Below are 12348 nucleotides of genomic sequence, written 5' to 3' on the forward strand. Positions count from 1 at the left end.
AGAGCAGTTTTGAAACCCTCTCTTTGAAGAATCTTCATGTGGACATTTGGATATCTTTGAGGCCTATGCTGGAAAAGGAAATATCTTCACATAAAAACAAGACAGAAGCATTCTCAGAAACTACTTTGCAATGTGTGCGTTCAACACACAGACTTTAAACTTACTTTTGGCGGAGCAGTTCTGAAACAGTCTTTTTGTACAGTCTGCAAGTGGATATTTGGAGCGCTTTAAGGCCTACGCTGAAAAAAGAAATAACTTCAATCAAAAAGTAGAAAGAAGCATTCTCAGAAACCTCTTTGTGATGTGTGTATTGAACTCACAGAGTTGAACCTTCCTTTTGATAGAGGAGTTTTGAAATACTCTTTTTGGAGGATCTGCAAGTGAATAGTTGGAATGATTTGAGGCCTATGATGGTAAAGGAAATATCTTCACATAAAAACGATAGAGAAGCATTCTCGGAAACTTCCTTGTGATGTGTGCATTCAACTCACAGAGTTGAACGTTCCTTCTGATAGTGCAGTTTTGAAACACTCGTTTTGTATCATCTGCAAGTGGATACTTGGAGCGCTTGGAAGCCTATACTGGAAAAGTAACCCAAATGTCCAACAATGATAGACTGGATTAAGAAAATGTGGCACATATACACCATGGAATACTATGCAGCCATAAAAAATGATGAGTTCACGTCCTTTGTAGGGACATGGATGAAATTGGAAATCATCATTCTCAGTAAATTATCGCAAGAACAAAAAACCAAACACCGCATATTCTCACTCATAGGTGGGAATTGAACAATGAGAACACATGGACACAGGAAGGGGAACATCACACTCTGGGGACTGTTGTGGGGTGGGGGGAGTGGGGAGGGATAGCATTGGGAGATATACCTAATGCTAGATGACGAGTTGGTGGGTGCAGCGCACCAGCATGGCACATGTATACATATGTAACTTACCTGCACATTGCGCACATGTACCATGAAACCTAAAGTTTAATAATAATAAATAATAATAAAAGAAGAAAAAATAAATAAATAAAAAAAAAAAATAAAACCAAAAAAAAAAAAGAAAAGTAAATGTCTTCTCATAAAAACTATACAGAAGTAATCTCCGAAACCACCTTGTGATGTGTGTATTCAACTCAGAGAGTTGAACCTTCCTTTTTTTAGAGCAGTTTTGAAACACTCTTTTTGCAAAATCTGCAAGTGAATACTTGGATCGCTTTGAAGCCTCTGCAGGGTAAAGGAAATATCTTCACATAAAAACAAAACAGAAGCATCGTCAGAAACTTCTTTATGATGTGTGCATTCAATTCACAGAGTTGAACCTTCCTTTTGATAGAGCAGTTTTGAAACACTCCTTTTGTAGTGTGTGCAAGTAGACATTTGGAGCTCTTTCAGGCCTGTGCTGGAAAAGGAAATATCTTCACACAAAAACTAGACAGAAGTATTCTCAGAAACGTCTTTGTGATGCATGCATTCAAAACACGGAGTTGAACCTTCCTTTTGATAGAACAGTTTTGAAACACTCTTATTGTAGAATCTGCATGTGGATATTTGGAGCGCTTTGAGGCCTATGCTAGAAAAGAAAATATCTTCGCATAAAAATGAGACAGAAGCATTCTCAGAAACTTTTTTGTGATGTGTGCATTAAACTCACAGTGTTGAACATGCCTTTTGACAGAGCGGTTTGGAAACACTCTTTTTGTAGAATCTGCAGGTGGATATTTGGAGTGCTTTGAGGACAAGGCTATATAAGGAAATGTCTTCACATAAAACCTAGACAGAAACATTATCAGAAACTTCTTTGTGATGTGTGCTTCCAAATCACAGAGTTGAACCTTCCTTTTGATATAGCAGGTTTGGAACACACTTTTTGTGGAATCTGCAAGTGAATTTTGGGAGCGCTTTGAGGACTCTGCTGGAAAAGGAAATATATTCACATAAAAACTAGAAAGAGGCATTCTCAAAAACTTCTCTGTGATGTGTGCGCTAAACTCACAAAGTTGAACATCCCTTTTGCTAGAGCAGTTTTGAAACACTGTTTTTGTAAAATCTGCAAGTGAATATTTGGAGTGATTGAGACCTCTGCTGGAAAATCATATAACTTCAAATAAGAACGGGACAGAAGTATTCTCAGAAACATCTTTGTGATGTCTGCATTCAACTCGCGGAGCTGAAACTTCCTTTTGGTAGAGCAGTTTTGAAACTGTCTTTTTGTGGAAGCTACAAGTGGATATTTGGAAGGCTTTGAGGCTTATGCTGGAAAAGCTAATAACTTCACATAAAAAGTAGAGAGAAGCATTCTCAGAAACTTCTTTGTGATGAGTGCATTCAAGTGTACATTTGGAGTGCTTTGAGGCCTTTGCTGGAAAAGGAAATAACTTCACATAAAAATTAGACAGAAGCATTCTCAGAAACTTCTTTGTGATGTGTGCATTCAACTCACAGAGTTGGATCTTCCTTTTCTTAGAGCGGTTTTGAAACAATATTTTTGTAGAATATTCAAGTGGACATTTGGAGGGCTTTGAGGCCTATGCTGGAAAAGGAAATAACTTCACATAAAAACTAGACAGAAACATTCTCAGAAACGTATTTGTTATGAGTCCATTCAACTCACAGAGTTGAACCTTCGTTTTGATAGGGCAGTTTGGAAACACTCTTTTTGTAGAATCTTCAAGTGGACATTTTTAGTGCTTTGACGATATGCTGGAAAAGGAAATATCTTCACATAAAAACTACACAGAAGCATTCTCAGAAACTTCTTTGTGATGTGTGCTTTCAACTCACAGATGTAAACATTTCTTTTGATAGAGTAGTTTTGAAACACTCTTTTTGTAGAATCTGCAAGTGGATATATGGAGCGGTTTGAAGCCTATGCTGGAAAAGGAAATATCTTCACATAAAAACTATACAGAAGCATTCTCAGCAACTTCCTTGTGATTTGTGCATTCAACTCGGAGAGTTGAACCGTCCTTTTGTGAGAGCAGTTTGGGAACACTCTTTTTGTAGAATCTGCAAGTGGATATTTGGAGCACTTTGAAGCCTAAGCTGGAAAAGGAAACAACTTCACATAAAAACTAGAAGGAAGCATTCTCACAAACTTTTTGTGATGTGTGCATTCAACTCAGCGAGTTTAACCTTACTTTTGATAGAGCAGTTTTGAAACACTCTTTTTGTAGAATGTGCAAGTAGACATTTGGAGCTCTTTCAGGCCTGTGCTGGAATAGAAAAGATCTTCACACGAAAACTAGACAGAAGCATTCTCAGAAACTTCTTTGTGATGTGTGCATTCCACTCACAGAGTTGAACCTTCCTTTTGATAGAGCAATTCTGAAACACTCTTTTTGTAGAATCCGCAAGTGGATATTTGGAGCGCTTTGAGGCCTATGCTGGAAAAGGAAATATTTTCACGTAAAAACAAGAAGGAAGCACTCTATCAAACTTCTTTGTGATGTTTACATTCAACTCACAGAGTTGAACCTTCCCTTGAATAGAGCGGTTTTGAAAGAATCTTTTTGTAGTATATGCAACTAGATATTTGGAGCGCTTTGAGTCCTATGATGGAAATGGAAATATTTTTAGATGAAAACTAGACAGAGGCATTCTCAGAAACATATTTGATACGAGTGAATTCAAGTCACACAGTTGAACCTTCCTTTTGGCAGAGCGGTTTTGAAACCCTCTTTTTATTGAATCTTCCATTGGAGATTTAGAGCGCTTTGACGCAATGCTGGAAAAGGAAATAGCTTCACATAAAAACTAGACAGATGCATTCCCAGAAACTTCTTTTTGATGTGTGCTTTCAACTCACAGAGTTGAACCTTTCTTTTGATAGAGCAGTTTTGAAACCCTCTCTTTGAAGAATCTTCATGTGGACATTTGGATATCTTTGAGGCCTCTGCTGGAAAAGGAAATATCTTCACATAAAAACAAGACAGAAGCATTCTCAGAAACTACTTTGCAATGTGTGCGTTCAACACACAGACTTTAAACTTACTTTTGGCGGAGCAGTTCTGAAACAGTCTTTTTGTACAGTCTGCAAGTGGATATTTGGAGCGCTTTAAGGCCTACGCTGAAAAAAGAAATAACTTCAATCAAAAAGTAGAAAGAAGCATTCTCAGAAACCTCTTTGTGATGTGTGTATTGAACTCACAGAGTTGAACCTTCCTTTTGATAGAGGAGTTTTGAAATACTCTTTTTGGAGGATCTGCAAGTGAATAGTTGGAATGATTTGAGGCCTATGATGGTAAAGGAAATATCTTCACATAAAAACGATAGAGAAGCATTCTCGGAAACTTCCTCGTGATGTGTGCATTCAACTCACAGAGTTGAACCTTCCTTCTGATAGTGCAGTTTTGAAACACTCGTTTTGTATCATCTGCAAGTGGACACTTGGAGCGCTTTGAAGCCTATACTGGAAAAGTAAATGTCTTCTCATAAAAACTATACAGAAGCAATCTCCGAAACCACCTTGTGATGTGTGTATTCAACTCAGAGAGTTGAACCTTCCTTTTTTTAGAGCAGTTTTGAAACACTCTTTTTGCAAAATCTGCAAGTGAATACTTGGATCGCTTTGAAGCCTCTGCAGGGTAAAGGAAATATCTTCACATAAAAACAAAACAGAAGCATCGTCAGAAACTTCTTTATGATGTGTGCATTCAATTCACAGAGTTGAACCTTCCTTTTGATAGAGCAGTTTTGAAACACTCCTTTTGTAGTGTGTGCAAGTAGACATTTGGAGCTCTTTCAGGCCTGTGCTGGAAAAGGAAATATCTTCACACAAAAACTAGACAGAAGTATTCTCAGAAACGTCTTTGTGATGCATGCATTCAAAACACGGAGTTGAACCTTCCTTTTGATAGAACAGTTTTGAAACACTCTTATTGTAGAATCTGCATGTGGCTATTTGGAGCGCTTTGAGGCCTATGCTAGAAAAGAAAATATCTTCGCATAAAAATGAGACAGAAGCATTCTCAGAAACTTTTTTGTGATGTGTGCGTTAAACTCACTGTGTTGAACCTGCCTTTTGACAGAGCGGTTTTGAAACACTCTTTTTGTAGAATCTGCAGGTGGATATTTGGAGTGCTTTGAGGACAATGCTATATAAGGAAATGTCTTCACATCAAACCTAGACAGAAACATTATCAGAAACTTCTTTGTGATGTGTGCTTCCAAATCACAGAGTTGAACCTTCCTTTTGATATAGCAGGTTTGGAACACACTTTTTGTGGAATCTGCAAGTGAATTTTGGGAGCGCTTTGAGGACTCTGCTGGAAAAGGAAATATATTCACATAAAAACTAGAAAGAGGCATTCTCAAAAACTTCTCTGTGATGTGTGCGCTAAACTCACAAAGTTGAACATCCCTTTTGCTAGAGCAGTTTTGAAACACTGTTTTTGTAAAATCTGCAAGTGAATATTTGGAGTGATTGAGACCTCTGCTGGAAAATCATATAACTTCAAATAAGAACGGGACAGAAGTATTCTCAGAAACATCTTTGTGATGTCTGCATTCAACTCGCGGAGTTGAAACTTCCTTTTGGTAGAGCAGTTTTGAAACTGTCTTTTTGTGGAAGCTACAAGTGGATACTTGGAAAGCTTTGAGGCTTATGCTGGAAAAGCTAATAACTTCACATAAAAAGTAGAGAGAAGCATTCTCAGAAACTACTTTGTGATGAGTGCATTCAAGTGTACATTTGGAGTGCTTTGAGGCCTTTGCTGGAAAAGGAAATAACTTCACATAAAAATTAGACAGAAGCATTCTCAGAAGCTCCTTTGTGATGTGTGCATTCAACTCACAGAGTTGGATCTTCCTTTTCTTAGAGCGGTTTTGAAACAAGATTTTTGTAGAATATTCAAGTGGACATTTGGAGGGCTTTGAGGCCTATGCTGGAAAAGGAAATAACTTCACATAAAAACTAGACAGAAGCATTCTCAGAAACGTATTTGTTATGAGTCCATTCAACTCACAGAGTTGAACCTTCGTTTTGATAGGGCAGTTTTGAAACACTCTTTTTGTAGAATCTTCAAGTGGACATTTTTAGTGCTTTGACGATATGCTGGAAAAGGAAATATCTTCACATAAAAACTACACAGAAGCATTCTCAGAAACTTCTTTGTGATGTGTGCTTTCAACTCACAGATGTAAACATTTCTTTTGATCGAGTAGTTTTGAAACACTCTTTTTGTAGAATCTGCAAGTGGATATATGGAGCGCTTTGAAGCCTATGCTGGAAAAGGAAATATCTTCACATAAAACCTATACAGAAGCATTCTCAGCAACTTCCTTGTGATTTGTGCATTCAACTCGGAGAGTTGAACCGTCCTTTTGTGAGAGCAGTTTGGGAACACTCTTTTTGTAGAATCTGCAAGTGGATATTTGGAGCACTTTGAAGCCTAAGCTGGAAAAGGAAACAACTTCACATAAAAACTAGAAGGAAGCATTCTCACAAACTTTTATGTGATGTGTGCATTCAACTCAGCGAGTTTAACCTTACTTTTGATAGAGCAGTTTTGAAACACTCTTTTTGTAGAATGTGCAAGTAGACATTTGGAGCTCTTTCAGGCCTGTGCTGGAATAGAAAAGATCTTCACACGAAAACTAGACAGAAGCATTCTCAGAAACTTCTTTGTGATGTGTGCATTCCACTCACAGAGTTGAACCTTCCTTTTGATAGAGCAATTCTGAAACACTCTTTTTGTAGATTCCGCAAGTGGATATTTGGAGCGCTTTGAGGCCTATGCTGGAAAAGGAAATATTTTCACGTAAAAACAAGACGGAAGCACTCTATCAAACTTCTTTGTGATGTTTACATTCAACTCACAGAGTTGAACCTTCCCTTGAATAGAGCGGTTTTGAAAGAATCTTTTTGTAGTATATGCAACTAGATATTTGGAGCGCTTTGAGTCCTATGATGGAAATGGAAATATTTTTAGATGAAAACTAGACAGAGGCATTCTCAGAAACATATTTGTTACGAGTGAATTCAAGTCACAGAGTTGAACCTTCCTTTTGGCAGAGCGGTTTTGAAACCCTCTTTTTATTGAATCTTCCATTGGAGATTTAGAGCGCTTTGACGCAATGCTGGAAAAGGAAATATCTTCACATAAAAACTAGACAGATGCATTCCCAGAAACTTCTTTTTGATGTGTGCTTTCAACTCACAGAGTTGAACCTTTCTTTTGATAGAGCAGTTTTGAAACCCTCTCTTTGAAGAATCTTCATGTGGACATTTGGATATCTTTGAGGCCTCTGCTGGAAAAGGAAATATCTTCACATAAAAACAAGACAGAAGCATTCTCAGAAACTACTTTGCAATGTGTGCGTTCAACACACAGACTTTAAACTTACTTTTGGCGGAGCAGTTCTGAAACAGTCTTTTTGTACAGTCTGCAAGTGGATATTTGGAGCGCTTTAAGGCCTACGCTGAAAAAAGAAATAACTTCAATCAAAAAGTAGAAAGAAGCATTCTCAGAAACCTCTTTGTGATGTGTGTATTGAACTCACAGAGTTGAACCTTCCTTTTGATAGAGGAGTTTTGAAATACTCTTTTTGGAGGATCTGCAAGTGAATAGTTGGAATGATTTGAGGCCTATGATGGTAAAGGAAATATCTTCACATAAAAACGATAGAGAAGCATTCTCGGAAACTTCCTCGTGATGTGTGCATTCAACTCACAGAGTTGAACCTTCCTTCTGATAGTGCAGTTTTGAAACACTCGTTTTGTATCATCTGCAAGTGGACACTTGGAGCGCTTTGAAGCCTATACTGGAAAAGTAAATGTCTTCTCATAAAAACTATACAGAAGCAATCTCCGAAACCACCTTGTGATGTGTGTATTCAACTCAGAGAGTTGAACCTTCCTTTTTTTAGAGCAGTTTTGAAACACTCTTTTTGCAAAATCTGCAAGTGAATACTTGGATCGCTTTGAAGCCTCTGCAGGGTAAAGGAAATATCTTCACATAAAAACAAAACAGAAGCATCGTCAGAAACTTCTTTATGATGTGTGCATTCAATTCACAGAGTTGAACCTTCCTTTTGATAGAGCAGTTTTGAAACACTCCTTTTGTAGTGTGTGCAAGTAGACATTTGGAGCTCTTTCAGGCCTGTGCTGGAAAAGGAAATATCTTCACACAAAAACTAGACAGAAGTATTCTCAGAAACGTCTTTGTGATGCATGCATTCAAAACACGGAGTTGAACCTTCCTTTTGATAGAACAGTTTTGAAACACTCTTATTGTAGAATCTGCATGTGGATATTTGGAGCGCTTTGAGGCCTATGCTAGAAAAGAAAATATCTTCGCATAAAAATGAGACAGAAGCATTCTCAGAAACTTTTCTGTGATGTGTGCATTAAACTCACAGTGTTGAACCTGCCTTTTGACAGAGCGGTTTTGAAACACTCTTTTTGTAGAATCTGCAGGTGGATATTTGGAGTGCTTTGAGGACAATGCTATATAAGGAAATGTCTTCACATAAAACCTAGACAGAAACATTATCAGAAACTTCTTTGTGATGTGTGCTTCCAAATCACAGAGTTGAACCTTCCTTTTGATATAGCAGGTTTGGAACACACTTTTTGTGGAATCTGCAAGTGAATTTTGGGAGCGCTTTGAGGACTCTGCTGGAAAAGGAAATATATTCACATAAAAACTAGAAAGAGGCATTCTCAAAAACTTCTCTGTGATGTGTGCGCTAAACTCACAAAGTTGAACATCCCTTTTGCTAGAGCAGTTTTGAAACACTGTTTTTGTAAAATCTGCAAGTGAATATTTGGAGTGATTGAGACCTCTGCTGGAAAATCATATAACTTCAAATAAGAACGGGACAGAAGTATTCTCAGAAACATCTTTGTGATGTCTGCATTCAACTCGCGGAGTTGAAACTTCCTTTTGGTAGAGCAGTTTTGAAACTGTCTTTTTGTGGAAGCTACAAGTGGATATTTGGAAGGCTTTGAGGCTTATGCTGGAAAAGCTAATAACTTCACATAAAAAGTAGAGAGAAGCATTCTCAGAAACTTCTTTGTGATGAGTGCATTCAAGTGTACATTTGGAGTGCTTTGAGGCCTTTGCTGGAAAAGGAAATAACTTCACATAAAAATTAGACAGAAGCATTCTCAGAAACTTCTTTGTGATGTGTGCATTCAACTCACAGAGTTGGATCTTCCTTTTCTTAGAGCGGTTTTGAAACAAGATTTTTGTAGAATATTCAAGTGGACATTTGGAGGGCTTTGAGGCCTATGCTGGAAAAGGAAATAATTTCACATAAAAACTAGACAGAAGCATTCTCAGAAACGTATTTGTTATGAGTCCATTCAACTCACAGAGTTGAACCTTCGTTTTGATAGGGCAGTTTTGAAACACTCTTTTTGTAGAATCTTCAAGTGGACATTTTTAGTGCTTTGACGATATGCTGGAAAAGGAAATATCTTCACATAAAAACTACACAGAAGCATTCTCAGAAACTTCTTTGTGATGTGTGCTTTCAACTCACAGATGTAAACATTTCTTTTGATAGAGTAGTTTTGAAACACTCTTTTTGTAGAATCTGCAAGTGGATATATGGAGCGCTTTGAAGCCTATGCTGGAAAAGGAAATATCTTCACATAAAAACTATACAGAAGCATTCTCAGCAACTTCCTTGTGATTTGTGCATTCAACTCGGAGAGTTGAACCGTCCTTTTGTGAGAGCAGTTTGGGAACACTCTTTTTGTAGAATCTGCAAGTGGATATTTGGAGCACTTTGAAGCCTAAGCTGGAAAAGGAAACAACTTCACATAAAAACTAGAAGGAAGCATTCTCACAAACTTTTTTGTGATGTGTGCATTCAACTCAGCGAGTTTAACCTTACTTTTGATAGAGCAGTTTTGAAACACTCTTTTTGTAGAATGTGCAAGTAGACATTTGGAGCTCTTTCAGGCCTGTGCTGGAATAGAAAAGATCTTCACACGAAAACTAGACAGAAGCATTCTCAGAAACTTCTTTGTGATGTGTGCATTCCACTCACAGAGTTGAACCTTCCTTTTGATAGAGCAATTCTGAAACACTCTTTTTGTAGATTCCGCAAGTGGATATTTGGAGCGCTTTGAGGCCTATGCTGGAAAAGGAAATATTTTCACGTAAAAACAAGACGGAAGCACTCTATCAAACTTCTTTGTGATGTTTACATTCAACTCACAGAGTTGAACCTTCCCTTGAATAGAGCGGTTTTGAAAGAATCTTTTTGTAGTATATGCAACTAGATATTTGGAGCGCTTTGAGTCCTATGATGGAAATGGAAATATTTTTAGATGAAAACTAGACAGAGGCATTCTCAGAAACATATTTGTTACGAGTGAATTCAAGTCACAGAGTTGAACCTTCCTTTTGGCAGAGCGGTTTTGAAACCCTCTTTTTATTGAATCTTCCATTGGAGATTTAGAGCGCTTTGACGCAATGCTGGAAAAGGAAATATCTTCACATAAAAACTAGACAGATGCATTCCCAGAAACTTCTTTTTGATGTGTGCTTTCAACTCACAGAGTTGAACCTTTCTTTTGATAGAGCAGTTTTGAAACCCTCTCTTTGAAGAATCTTCATGTGGACATTTGGATATCTTTGAGGCCTCTGCTGGAAAAGGAAATATCTTCACATAAAAACAAGACAGAAGCATTCTCAGAAACTACTTTGCAATGTGTGCGTTCAACACACAGACTTTAAACTTACTTTTGGCGGAGCAGTTCTGAAACAGTCTTTTTGTACAGTCTGCAAGTGGATATTTGGAGCGCTTTAAGGCCTACGCTGAAAAAAGAAATAACTTCAATCAAAAAGTAGAAAGAAGCATTCTCAGAAACCTCTTTGTGATGTGTGTATTGAACTCACAGAGTTGAACCTTCCTTTTGATAGAGGAGTTTTGAAATACTCTTTTTGGAGGATCTGCAAGTGAATAGTTGGAATGATTTGAGGCCTATGATGGTAAAGGAAATATCTTCACATAAAAACGATAGAGAAGCATTCTCGGAAACTTCCTCGTGATGTGTGCATTCAACTCACAGAGTTGAACCTTCCTTCTGATAGTGCAGTTTTGAAACACTCGTTTTGTATCATCTGCAAGTGGACACTTGGAGCGCTTTGAAGCCTATACTGGAAAAGTAAATGTCTTCTCATAAAAACTATACAGAAGCAATCTCCGAAACCACCTTGTGATGTGTGTATTCAACTCAGAGAGTTGAACCTTCCTTTTTTTAGAGCAGTTTTGAAACACTCTTTTTGCAAAATCTGCAAGTGAATACTTGGATCGCTTTGAAGCCTCTGCAGGGTAAAGGAAATATCTTCACATAAAAACAAAACAGAAGCATCGTCAGAAACTTCTTTATGATGTGTGCATTCAATTCACAGAGTTGAACCTTCCTTTTGATAGAGCAGTTTTGAAACACTCCTTTTGTAGTGTGTGCAAGTAGACATTTGGAGCTCTTTCAGGCCTGTGCTGGAAAAGGAAATATCTTCACACAAAAACTAGACAGAAGTATTCTCAGAAACGTCTTTGTGATGCATGCATTCAAAACACGGAGTTGAACCTTCCTTTTGATAGAACAGTTTTGAAACACTCTTATTGTAGAATCTGCATGTGGATATTTGGAGCGCTTTGAGGCCTATGCTAGAAAAGAAAATATCTTCGCATAAAAATGAGACAGAAGCATTCTCAGAAACTTTTCTGTGATGTGTGCATTAAACTCACAGTGTTGAACCTGCCTTTTGACAGAGCGGTTTTGAAACACTCTTTTTGTAGAATCTGCAGGTGGATATTTGGAGTGCTTTGAGGACAATGCTATATAAGGAAATGTCTTCACATAAAACCTAGACAGAAACATTATCAGAAACTTCTTTGTGATGTGTGCTTCCAAATCACAGAGTTGAACCTTCCTTTTGATATAGCAGGTTTGGAACACACTTTTTGTGGAATCTGCAAGTGAATTTTGGGAGCGCTTTGAGGACTCTGCTGGAAAAGGAAATATATTCACATAAAAACTAGAAAGAGGCATTCTCAAAAACTTCTCTGTGATGTGTGCGCTAAACTCACAAAGTTGAACATCCCTTTTGCTAGAGCAGTTTTGAAACACTGTTTTTGTAAAATCTGCAAGTGAATATTTGGAGTGATTGAGACCTCTGCTGGAAAATCATATAACTTCAAATAAGAACGGGACAGAAGTATTCTCAGAAACATCTTTGTGATGTCTGCATTCAACTCGCGGAGTTGAAACTTCCTTTTGGTAGAGCAGTTTTGAAACTGTCTTTTTGTGGAAGCTACAAGTGGATACTTGGAAAGCTTTGAGGCTTATGCTGGAAAAGCTAATAACTTCACATAAAAAG

This window comes from Pongo pygmaeus, chromosome 20 (assembly GCF_028885625.2).
Source record: "Pongo pygmaeus isolate AG05252 chromosome 20, NHGRI_mPonPyg2-v2.0_pri, whole genome shotgun sequence".
Lineage (NCBI taxonomy): Eukaryota > Metazoa > Chordata > Mammalia > Primates > Hominidae > Pongo > Pongo pygmaeus.